We start from the raw sequence: 12,228 nt of genomic DNA, 5'->3' as shown, positions 1-12,228 counted from the left end.
GTGGGGGTCCAGCTGTCATCCGATGGCCACTGTCAACCTAATGCCCAACAGTTACAGAAACAATTGGATTTAGAAACTGAAAAGAAAACTCAGTTTAAAGAAGGAGAGGTGGTCAGTTCAGCAAGATCAGAAATCTGGCTTCTGGCCTTAATTGTTCTTGGCATGCATCCTAGCATCACAGAACTTCAGAGCTGGAACAGACCAAAACAATCATCTGGTCAAGCCCCGTATTATAGGTGGTGAAATTGAGCCTTTGGGAGGCTAAGGCTTGCCTCAAGGCCCACAGAAAGCATCAGCCCCCAACTGGAACTCGGCTCTACCAGTCGGCTCTCAGACAAGTTATCTTCTCCTTGCTCTCCACACAAACTCCTTATCGACTTTGTCCCAAACTCTGATTGGCCAATCGTCTCAAATCAAAAAGAAACTGTCCAGCGCCTGGGTGGCTTAGTCAGTTAAGCATCGGAGTCTTGGTTTCAGCTCAGGTCATGATCTTGTGGTTTCCCGAGAGTCCAAATTGGGCTCTGCGCTGGTACCACAGAGCTTGCTTGAGATTCTCTCTTTCTCTCTTTCTCTCTCTCTGCCCCTCCCCCACTTGTGCTGGTGCGCGCCCCCTCTCTCTCTCCCTCTCGAATAAATAAACTTAAAAAGAAAGAAAGAAGTTCTCAATTGAATCACATTCTTGTGACAGGATAAACCTTGGTGTCATTGACTGAGGTTTCTTTCATGCACATTTCCCTGTTGTATCAAGTTGCCTCCCTCTTCCGATGACTTCAGCAGCACACCCTGCCCAGAAAATAGAAAGAGCCCAGAGACAGGGGGACAGGGTGGAGAGTGTCAAGCTCTTGGCTTTTCAGATTAAAATTGGTTCTTGAGTCTCATCACAGAGACAGCTGTCTGGAAAGCAAGTGTTGGACATTTGGAAATTGAGAGACGAGGCTCTGGCGGGATGCAGTCAGAAGTGTGTGCCGTAGACCATAAATTGGGAAGAGAAGAGCTGAGGAGTCAGAGCACCACGCGCCTTAATGAAGACTGCCCCGGCTGGAGAGAAAGGGAGCTCAGGTGCCGGAGAAGCCCTTTGAAGGTGACAGACGTGCAGGGAGAGCAGTAGAGGCCCCAGAGCAGACCTGGTGACTCCAGCATTTCAGGGCACTGGCACGTCCCTACAGGCGCCTGTGGTGGGTGGCTATGCGGTGGCACACACCGAGGCTGTCCTACCCAGTTTATGGGTGAACCAAATCACCCGAGGTCTCCCCACCAGCTGGGATGCCGGAACCACCAGGTCTGAGATCTGCCTTTTTCCGCACCCATCTCTGATGCCCAACCTCTCCATTGCCAACCTCTGCCCCTACCTGGGAATAAACTCCCGCTGGGGTCAGAGAGCCACAGCTCAGGGATCAGGATACTTAGGACCTACAGTCCCCTTTGTGATTTTGCTCACATCCTGAAAACTCTCCCCCAGGAAGCTGGGAAACCCAGTTGCACCCACAGCTTTGGGAACTTAGACTTGGACCCAGGGGTCAGCGGCTGCTCGTGCAGCACCTCCACTCCCCCTGAGGCCCCAGGAAGACGGTGTCCAGGAAACCCGGCCCTCCCGCGGGAACTTGCTTTCCGACGCTGACCGCGAGAAGCGGTGCGTAGGAGGCACACAATTCCCCAATCTCCCGGGTGCCAACGCTGAACGCCCCCACTGGCCAGCCGGTCGTGGGAAGTTGCAGGTCCCAAGACCACCCTTCCACCCGTCGGCTGGGCTGGCGGAACCCCGCTTCCCCTGCCCCGCAGCGATCGGTGGGACCCGTGGCCCGCGCCCCCCACCCAGCGCTGCAGCCCAGTGTCACCTGCGCCCGGTGCTGGGCTCCGCATGATTCCAGTTACTGGGAGGCCTCGGTGGGTTTTAGATCCTTCTGAATGACTTGCGGCAGGGCCTGCAGCCCCCTGCGTGGTCTGCGCCCCAGCCGCGGCGCCCACACAACCGCAGCCACACCTCCTCCGGCTCCGGGCCCCTGGGAAGTGTTCCTCTGCCTCTCGGCCCTGGCAACACCGCCCATTCCTTCCTTCCCGACAGACCCCCCCCAGCGCCAGGGCGGCGTCCTGATTGGCCCAAGCCCAAGAGCAAGCTGAGCTCCCTGACGGTGATTGGTTGGAAGTGGGCCCCGCGTGCAGCCTGGGCCACGTTCCTGGCTGGCTCGCTCGGGAGACACCCTGAGAGACGCCCGTCCTCTCGAGACTGTGTCTGGATGTCCAGCTCGACGGGGACCCGGAGCCCCACGGGCCGAAGCTGGTGCCACCCTACCTTCAGCCGCCTGGTGTGAAATAACACGTGGCACCGTTTTCTGTGCCCGATGCCAGAAGCATCCTCGCTGCTCCCTGATTCTATAAATGCTGAAAACACCTCCCGGGCTTCTGCGGAGTCAAGTCCTGCTTTGGTTTTGCCCCGGCTCGCCTGGGGCATTTTCCTCTCTTCCTCGTTTGCACGCTCTTTGCTTGACCCTCTCTGGTGACCAGCTCTTTAGTGAGAATCACGTCTCGTTACGCTTCCACCCAAGTCCCCCTGCGGCCCAGAAGCAGCGAAGAGACTGGGGACTTACACGTGCTAATTCTTAGCCTCGCCTCTGGGCCATTATTAATTACCCTGATTTTACATACGGGCGCGGTCACTGGAGCTCAGAGAGGTTGACGGGCTTGTCTGAGGTCACAAAGCTGGCAGCTGACAGAAACAGAAATCGAGTCCTTACTAGACAGTCTCGTGGCACCTGGGCTGCTCCACGGCCCTGCCTGGGGCCTCTGCCGTCCACCGACTCACCCGCCCTGCTGGCCCCTGCTCTTCACCATGTCCTCACCCTGACCTGGCTTCACCGTCCAGGAGCAGGAGAGGGAGACACCTCCACCGCACGGAAGAGGAAGGAAGGGGCTGTGAGGCGTCGTTGTCACACAGCATCACAAACCACCAAGGTCCTCGGTGACACACGACGACGAGCTAGGCACCCCTGCTCCACTGGCTCTAGGCTTGCCCACGTGACTCACTTAGGCCAGCGGGCGTCTGGCGAGAGTCCCACGTGATGGTTCTGGGGAGAACACGTCTGTTCCCATCGATGTCTTGCACTTTGGCCATCACCACGAGGAAAAGCTTCCTCGGAGCAGCTGCCGCCCCTTGAGCTGGGCCCAGAATGCACACACGTGGAGTGGAGTCATCCCTGAGCTCCGCCGGGAGAAGCTGAGGCTTCCAGCCACGCCCAGCCTAGAACAGGGACTCCAGGCCAAGCGCGGACGCTGCGCGAGGCCAACCGAGGTGAGCAGAGCTGCCCAGCTGCCCCTGTAGACGCTTATGAGGTGGCACGAGGTTCTGGTTTATTGGCTACGTGTGCGGTGGTGAAGATCCTCTGTGCTCGGTGAGCGCCTATGTTTTCATGACTCCTATCGGTTTACCACATCTTTGACACAAGAAGTGTTTTGGCCTTCGGGTGCTCTTTTTAGAAGATCTTGTGGGCCAAGCACTTAACAGAGGGCCTGGTAGAGAGTAGACACTTGGTAAATGCAGTCGTGATGATGATGGTTTGGTGACGCTGATGATGGTGGTGGCGATGGTGGTGAGGATGACGGTGACGACGACGGTGATCATGGTGGTGGTGATGGTTTGGTGACGCTGATGATGGTGGTGGCGGTGGTGGCGGTGGTGATGTGGTGATGGTAATTTTGTGAGGCACTACTTAGAACCCTGGCTTCTCAGGGCCACTCCTGAGCTCCTGACTCCTCCACCGAAGGAGAACTTCCTTCTAGAGAGAACTTGGTGCTTCAGAAAGCCTCAGGCTTGCAACCCAGGTAGCAGCCCCTCTTCATCTCAGGCCAATTCCACGGCAGCTGACCCAGGCCTGCGTGGCTCTGACGGCATTTACCTGCCCCTGTGTTTACCACACAGAAGATAACTCGTCAAAAAAAAATTAATGATATTATTATGGAAAATAAATAATCTGAGGCATCACAGAGAAATGTGAATTAAGATGAGCTGTGTGATGGACTTTCCGTCTTGTTATTTCTGGAAGGAGGCCAAGACCTGGAAAATAATGAGGTGATAACAAGGAGAAAGAAAGGCTGTCATCCTTCTGTCACCTCCTAGGCCTTCTGGGGCAGGTTTAAGTCTCTCCTCTCCGTCCCCTGTGGGTTTCCTGGAGCCTTCTGCAGCTGAGGACAGTGCCGCTGTCACCAGAAGGGGGAGTGGGCCACCAAGAGGCACAGGTGAAAGCCAGATTCACATAGTCCACAAGCATGGTAGGTCCCCAGGGGAGAAAATGCTCAGGGATGTTCCATTCAAGTGGGAAAGATACTTTCCAAACAAATAAATGAAATGACTGCGGGTACTAACAAATGCTTTAAAGTAAAGAAGGCAAAAAAAAAAAAAAGAGAGAGAAAGAAAATGGTAAGAGAAACTTGAGGTGGGGAAAGGAGTGTTGGGGGTTGAATTATGCATCACCCCAAAATTCAGATGTCAAAGCCCTAACCCCTTGTCCCCCAGAATGTGACCACATTTGGAGACTGGTCCTTTAAAGAGGTGATTGCATTGAAATGAGTTCAGTAGGAAGGTCCCTAATCCAAAATGACACTGTCCTTATAAAAAGGGGAAATTTGGACACAGACACACAGGGAGAACATGACGTGAACGGGAGCCGGGCCATTTCCTCGCCAAGGAGATAGGCCCGGAGCAGGCTTTCCTCCACAACCCTCGGAAGGGACCAGCCCTGCTGTCGTCTTCACAGACCCCAGGACAGAACACGCAGAGTGAATTGGCTGAATTTCCAGGCTCTTTAGCAGGATTGCAGTTGTTTGCAACCTGTCAGTTACTGAAGGCCGTGCTTGAACTGGTAGAAACTCAGCCACTCCCTGCCCATCCCTGAAGTAGGTTCCTCGTCCCTCCGGCCAGACTCCAGGCCTGTGGCTGCCTTGCTGGTGGCTCGATAGGTCGGAACGAGCCGAAAGGACAGGAAGCTTCCAGAAGAGCTTTACCACGGATCCTCCAGCTCTGGAACCTCTTTCAATCCCAGCCTCAGCCTTTGCTTGCCGAAGGCAGTCCTTACTGCCCATGGGAACCGACGTGAGCCGCGTGTGGCCGCGGACCCAGGACATACTGTGTAACCAGCCTGCCATCTTGCTACTGGCAGCCTCTGCTGCCACCACTGGAGAAACAAGTTCTCAATTTCCTTTCATCTTTGTCCACCACTCAAGCCGTAGAGTAATAAGAAAATAACTTTGACAAGGGTCAAGCTTGTGGATGATACTTTTTTTGGTATAATGCTTAGCCACTTTGCATAAAGCTGGAAAGCGATCGCTCTGTGCCGTCTGGCTGTGCTGGTCCTCAGCATAGAATGCCATCAGTAAGCGATTTAGAGGTCAAGAACGATCCGTCTACTAGGGTATACATATCTGAGTCCTCACTTTATACTGTTAGATTATAAGCACGCATTCTCAATACTTCTCTTCAGTTTGACACAGAATAATGGCCAGGCTTTCAGGGCTGCTCCTGTTCTGCCTTTATAGTTCTGAGTCTGGCCTCTTTCAACACCCCTGGTCCCAGGAAGGCAAGCTCTTTCTGTTTTATTTCCTGCATCTTCAAGGTCATACCCTTGAGCTTTGGCAGAGAGTCCATAAGGATTCTGGGCGGCTGTGTCCGGAGGGCCTCAAACTTGCAGAACTCTGAGCCCATTCTCCTTTTTTCTGGGCACAGACCCCCATCTCCTATGACATCCCTGTGACTAAAATGGGGACACACAGGCTGGAGGCAACATGGAGCCCTCATCCAAGGGCTGAGCAACTAGTTGAACAGCTAAACCTAAAATGTGTCCCAGAAGCAGATGAGTGTTAGTTCAAAGGGCTGTCCAGGGGAGGGTCCCCGGTGCCCTTGGCACTTTCTTGTTCCGTATTTGTGTAACACATGGATTCAGACACGACCGGGGCATAGAAAACATATTAACCTAATAGTTAAGAATCTGGGCTGACACTGTATTGCTGGAGTGAATGAAAGCCAACTCTGTTGCTAGGTAAATGTCCTGGGGCAGGTTATTTAACCTCTCTGTGCCTCGGTTTACTCAGCTATATAATGGGGATCATAGTAGTTTTGCCTTTAGAATTGCTGAGTGGTGGGGTGCCTGGGTGGCTCAGTCTGTTAAGTATCCGACTTCGGCTTGGGTCATGATCGCGCAGTTTGTGAGTTCGAGCCCCGCGTCGGGCTCTGTGCTGACAGCTCGGAGCCTGGAGCCTGCTTCCGATTCTGTGTCTCCTCCTGTCTCTGCCCCTCCCAAGCTCATGTTCTATCTCTCTCTCTGTCTGTCTCTCAGTAATAAGTAAACATTAAAACAATTTAAAAAAAAAGAAAAGAATCGTTAAGAGTATTAAGAGTTGGGACTTATGAAGCATCTAGAATATACCATCTGGGTATTGGCTGTTGTTACTACAGCTACCCTGGTTGTAACAGGGGGTGGGGCACTGGGGGACAGGAGGAGTAAATGCACCAGTGAGCAGAATAGCATCCAGAATATCTAAGTCATGATGATGGGTGAATTTAATGGTTAAGCTGATCGTTGTGCCCCCAGTGTCTCGAAGTGGTATGGGGAGGAAATGTTCGATAGCAAGTTAAACAGAGGTCAGCCACAGGGTGGGCTCCCCTCCCAAAAAAGCTTATGTAATTTCACTCTGTGCCCCTAGATATGGGTGATCGGAAGAGGGAGAGCATCAACCTTTGCCCTAGACAGACGGATCACACATGGACAGATTTGGGGTGCCCCCTGTAAAAAGAGTCCAGACAGGCAGGAACGTGTGCAGAGAGGGAGATGGTAATGCAGGAGCTTGAAAGCATGCAAATCAAAGTGAGGCTCACCGCAGTGGCAGATAAGGCGCTTGCCATAGAGACGGAACACAACAGCTTATTACTTGCTCACTAAGTGATGCTTCTAAGTGGGGAGCAGCCCTCCTCCAGCAGCGGGGTGGGCGCCTCCCTTCGTGCTGAAGGAACGTGGGGCCTGTGAGGGGAAGGTTTGTGAAAGCCAGGTCTGGAAATGACCACATGGCCTGCACTCACATTCATCCCAGGGCCACACCGACCTTCAAGAGAGGGTGGGAAGTGCAGTCTGGCCAATGAGGCCAGAAGAAGAGAACTCTGTCATCAGCCAGTGACCCCTGTCACTCTGCCCAGTGTGAAGAAGGTCCAAGAAACTAAGGATGTCAAGTCTGAGAAAACTTGGGAGAAAACAAGACGTGTCTTCAAACAATGGAAGGGTCTTCTCACGAAAGAGAGGATCATCTTTGTGTCACTCCAAAGGGTAGGAGTCAAATCTGTGGATGCACAGACCTAGGGAAGCAGGTGGGGTGAATCGACCATCCCAGTTTGCCCAGACTCTCTGGTTGTAGCCCTGAAAGTCCCACCTCCTGGGAAACCCTGAGGGGTTTCCAAGGACCAGGGCACTTGGTCATCCTAGTTAGGGCCAATTTTGGGTTGATACAGGTGTGTCTAATCCTAAGAGTTCTTTCGGGCAGCTCTCCTTCCCCCATCCCCATCCCCACTCATTCAGATAGGAGTTATAGTGCTGTTGACTGTGGGTTCAATGTTAACAAACCAATAATATATATTAAATACTGTGTCTTTAAGCAGAAATACATGTACATCAAGGTTGTGGGTTTTTTTAAATTTTTTAATTTTTATTTATTTTTTTGTGTGTAAGAGAGAGAGAGAGAGAAATCGTGGGAGGGACAGAGAAGAGGGAGACACAGAATCTGAAGCAGGCTCGAGGCTCCGAGCTGTCAGCACAGCGCCCGACATGGGGCTTGAACTCACGAACCGCGAAATCATGACCTGAGCCGAAGTTGGACGCTTAACCGACCGAGCCACCAGGCGCCCCAAGGTTGTGTGTTGATTGAGGAAAATGTTCTGACCAGTGGCTTTCGGAAACCTAACCCTGTATTTCCCCTAGCAGCAATGGTGCGGTATTTGCTAATTAAATGATTGTGATGACGTTATAGAATGTAATTACCAAAAATAACAAGGCCGAATATCTACGCAATGGAATATTTTTTGGCCATAAAAAGAAATGAAGTACTAATACATGTTGTAATGTAGATGAACCTTGAAAACATTACGTTGAGTGAAAGAAGCCATTCACAAAGACCACGTACTATGTGATTCCGTTTTATGAAATGTCCAGAATAGGGGACTCTCTAGAGACAGAAAGATTAGTAGTTGCTCAGGGCGGGGGGAGGGTAGGGGGTTGGTGAGCAGAGGAGCAATAGCTAAAGGGCACAGGGTTTCTTTGCAAGTGATGAAAATGGTCTAAAATTGGCTTGCGATGGGTGCACACATCTATGAATAAACTAAAAAAAACCCTGAATTGTGCATTTAAAGGGGTGAGTTGTGTGGTATGTGAATTATAGCTCAATAAGCCTGACATCCCTCTGCTCTTCACAGGGGGGCTCAGCCCCTGCCCCAGCATCGCTTGTGGGAGCAGCGCCCATGCCTCTCTCTCCGGCGCCACTCTCTCCAGAACGCTAGGGGAGTGGGTTCTCTCCTCACAGGACGAAGACTTCCCAGCAGAGGTGCCGGTGCAGCCCGGGTGCTCCAGGAGAGCACAGGTTCTCTTCTTTGCTTGTTGGAGCACAATTTAGAAGATCACCCCATGGACGTATCAGAGCAGGAAGCCAAGCAGCCCGTGGCAGTGATTCTAGATGACATAGCCGTACGTCTCTTCCGACCCGGAGAGCCTTGTATCAGTCAGGAATGCTTTTGCCCACAAGTAACAAAGCACCTGACAAACAGTAGCTGAGCATTGAAGAGGGGTAATTATCTCACACGGCCAGGAGTCTGGAGATCTGCTGGCCCAGGATGGGCACAGGTGCTGGACGGCTTCCGCTCCACCATCCTAGGCCTTCTACCTCGTGGTCATGAGACACCAGCAAGCCACGGCCATCACATCAGCACACAGAAGTGTTCTCTGGGACAGGAAGGCGGCAGACGTGCACAACGGCATTTTCCTTACTTGACTTCGCCAGAGTAGCTTGACATCAGGAGCCTCCAAAAGCCCATCAGCAGGCTTGCCCTGTGTCTCATTGGCTACAACTGGGTCACATGCCCGGTCTCCGAGCATCGTGGGATCACAGTGTTGTGCTTAGATCAAGCACGGTGGTGCCTTGGGAGGTTGACAAAATGGAACCCCTATCTCTCTACCTCAACTAAATCCAACCGCTCCCAGCAAAGTGAGACGAGAGATGGGCAGTGGCTGCTAGGTGGGCCGTGGCCGCCATGGGGTGATGTAACGGGAGGCAGAGGAATATTGACGGCGTTCTCCTCCAGGGATACTATTTTGACATTTGGAGAAGCACCAGAAGAGAGAGAGCGTTTCCTTGGTCCCAGGAGGTGAAGCATTATTGTGACTGGGTATCCATCTTGTGGCCGCCTTCTGGCCTCTGTGTGCCCCTTAGCAACTCCTGATTCTCTGGGAGTGGAATGTGCTTTGAAACGCATGTGTTGGCATTGACGAGGCTGAATGATGGCTCATATCTGGAGATCTGATGCGTCTGTGATGAGCGGTCGGATGCCTTCCACATGTGTGTGCTTTCTCAGACACACACCCTAAATGTGCCCACCATGTCTTGTGAATACAGCAAAACAGCTGCAACCTTCTAAAAATTAATTGGTTTCTGGATCATTTGCATTTTTTATAGTTTGCCAACAAAAGATAGGGAGAGGGGAGGGAATTTATTAATGTTTGAAGAAACTCTCCAAAAGGGGAGGCAGTGAGCATTTTCAGCGAGACCCAGAGACGCTCATCTAAATACGACACCACGTTGCTTTCCTAGCCGCCTCCCGGGCCAGCCCCTCCGAGGGGAGAATTGATATGCAGCTCTAAAAGTAGACAGCTGCTGTGGGCGCCAGAAACCGCCTGGGGCTCACATTATTTTAGTCGGGGTCTGCATTATGGTTTGGTAACGGCCATTTTCAGAAAACAACCAAGGCAATTTCAGGATTTGCTGTCACAATAGGCACACTAAAAATAAAGTCAGCATAAATAGATTAAGAAATTGACAGAATAACAAGGCATAAAGAATTAGAATGAGTGCACTCGCTCCAGATGACAACCCAGTGCCCGGAGCCGAGGGAGACGGGGGTGGGGGAGGAGTCTGAGCTGCTGACTCGGTGGTTTCTCCGCTGCCTGACTGTGCGGAGAGCTTTTCACGGGGACAGGGGGACAGCCGGCGCTTAATCTAATTCCACGTTCGTGGCGGCAGAGGCACTAAGCTGAGGAGGGGTAGCCACTTAAAAGTGGCTGACACCCCTTAAAAGACAGATTGGGAGTTTTCTGCAGCTGGCCCTCTAGTCCCAGAGGTGACTTTGGAGAAGGGGAGGGATGTGGTACAGAAGTGTGGGGGGGGGGGGGAGAAAAAATGTTTTTAATTCAGTTGTGATATTTGGAGAAAATAAATCTGTGGCAAACTAGCACGAGAGGAAAGAAGAGACAACTATGTGCTAGAAACGGACTGTGTCATCAGAGGTCAATACGTGCTAACTTTGGGGAGGTGGACTCTTCTGATCTAGGCGTTTCAGGCAGTCTTAATCAACTAGTCAGTGGCAGAGCTCTGGCTGGGGATTCTGCAATCCCTCCCCTCCCCCGCTCCCCAAACACACACATACCAGTGTGGCAGGAAGATGTCATCGCTTCTTTCCCACATCCCAAGCTGGGTGCCAGAGAGAAGCAGGCAGGGAGCCCGGGGAAACCCCAAATTCCTCATTGTCTTCACCCTTCACTGATCCTAAGCTGAATAGAATAAAGCGACAGACACTTTTTATCAGAACATCTTCTGGCATTTGGGGGGGAACATCATTTCTCAACCAAGTTCCCTGGTGTTAACAGATGTTTGGCGGGGGGTAAAAAAGGTGTTCTTAACGTAAGTTTAGGAAATTTCTGGGTGAATTTGCAGAAGGGCTTCTCAAAGCCCTTAATGTGATAAGGTGCTTTGTGGACTTGCAGAAGGGATAGGATGGATGAGCTCCTCAAGTGAATCTTACCATTAAAACTCACCCTTTTAAGAATTTCTTTTTGGTGGGCCACCTTGAGGGATGTCTCTGGATACTCACCACATGGTTTTCAGCCACCTGAATGTCCTGAAGGCAGTGCCTCCTCCTTGAGAGAGGTGGGAAAGTTAAGGACACAGCCCTCTGCACTCCTGCCTGGCCAGGGCCAGTTTACTTTGAAAAGGGTAACATTTTTATTGTGATTTTTGTCCAGTTCGGGGTACCCATTCAGTTGTCTACAGGAGATGTGGATGAAAGACTGAGGACAATGGCAGGAGTTCTCCAGCTTGGGGAAGGAGGAGGGACCACAAGGTCAGTCTAGACCCTGCCTGCTGGTGGATGCCTCGCTTGTGCCCCTCCATGCTGTGCTAGTATTTTGGCAGACCTTCATTACAGGTCAATAAAAGTTACATAAATGAAATGGGGCTCTGCTGCAGAGACATTTAATCATTTCATTAAGCATACTATTGTGTCCAGGTGCTCTGCCAAGTGTAGACCTGGTTATGACTTCATCTAATTCCTAACTGCTGGGGAAATAAGCGAGCGATTCCTCTGATGTTCCTCTCTCTCAGTACAGCCCTCCCCAGGCAGCTGCAAGAAGACAGGCAACCAAGATGGGCTCTGCCGGAGGAGTTAACCTCCCGTGTTTTTGTAAGGCAGACAGGACTTCTAATCAATATTTCTCTTGAAGGTTCTCCGGCCTGACTGGAATGAAGAGAAGACGAGGGGGGAGGTCGTGTGCTAGGGTGAAGGGTGAGAGGATGTGGGGGAGCCCTGGGTCCTCCAGCTTGGCCAGGGCTTCAGAGCCTCTTGGGTACCCAGTACTATGTTCCAGAGGGGGGTGTGCACTCTTGGAAAATGTGGTGGGCCCCCCTCCCCGACCTCTGGGAGATCTGTGCATGCTTCTGCAGCCAGCCCCACTAGGGCGAGGCTCAAGAAGCTTCGAGGCTGTAGAAGAGCCGTCAGTGGTGCCTGTGGTGGGGACCCACCAGTGAGCAGCACTCGTGGAGTGAGAGAGGATCCTGTCTGGGCATCGTGGCAGCTGAGAATTTCAATACAGAACTATATGGTGAAAATTGAGATGCTCTCCAGAATAGACCCAAACATAGATGGTCAGTTGATTTTCAGCAAAGGTGCAAAGGCATCTCAATGGGGGGAAAGGATGGTCTTTTCAATAAATGATG

The 12,228-nt window shown here is 51.9% G+C and overlaps 1 long non-coding RNA gene across 1 annotated transcript; it reads left to right on the top strand.

Moving 5' to 3' along the window:
* Positions 1-1,865: 1,865 nt before the first annotated feature.
* Positions 1,866-11,469, top strand: LOC122490133. The gene is made up of 2 exons (XR_006299095.1): positions 1,866-3,286; positions 11,259-11,469. It is a non-coding gene; the product is annotated as an uncharacterized LOC122490133 (long non-coding RNA).
* The last annotated feature ends 759 nt before the right edge of the window (positions 11,470-12,228 follow it).

This window comes from Prionailurus bengalensis, chromosome B2, assembly GCF_016509475.1.
Source record: "Prionailurus bengalensis isolate Pbe53 chromosome B2, Fcat_Pben_1.1_paternal_pri, whole genome shotgun sequence".
NCBI classification, from domain to species: Eukaryota; Metazoa; Chordata; class Mammalia; order Carnivora; family Felidae; genus Prionailurus; species Prionailurus bengalensis.
Note: the sequence above shows the minus strand (reverse complement) of the source record. Positions and strands in the feature narration are given on the sequence as shown.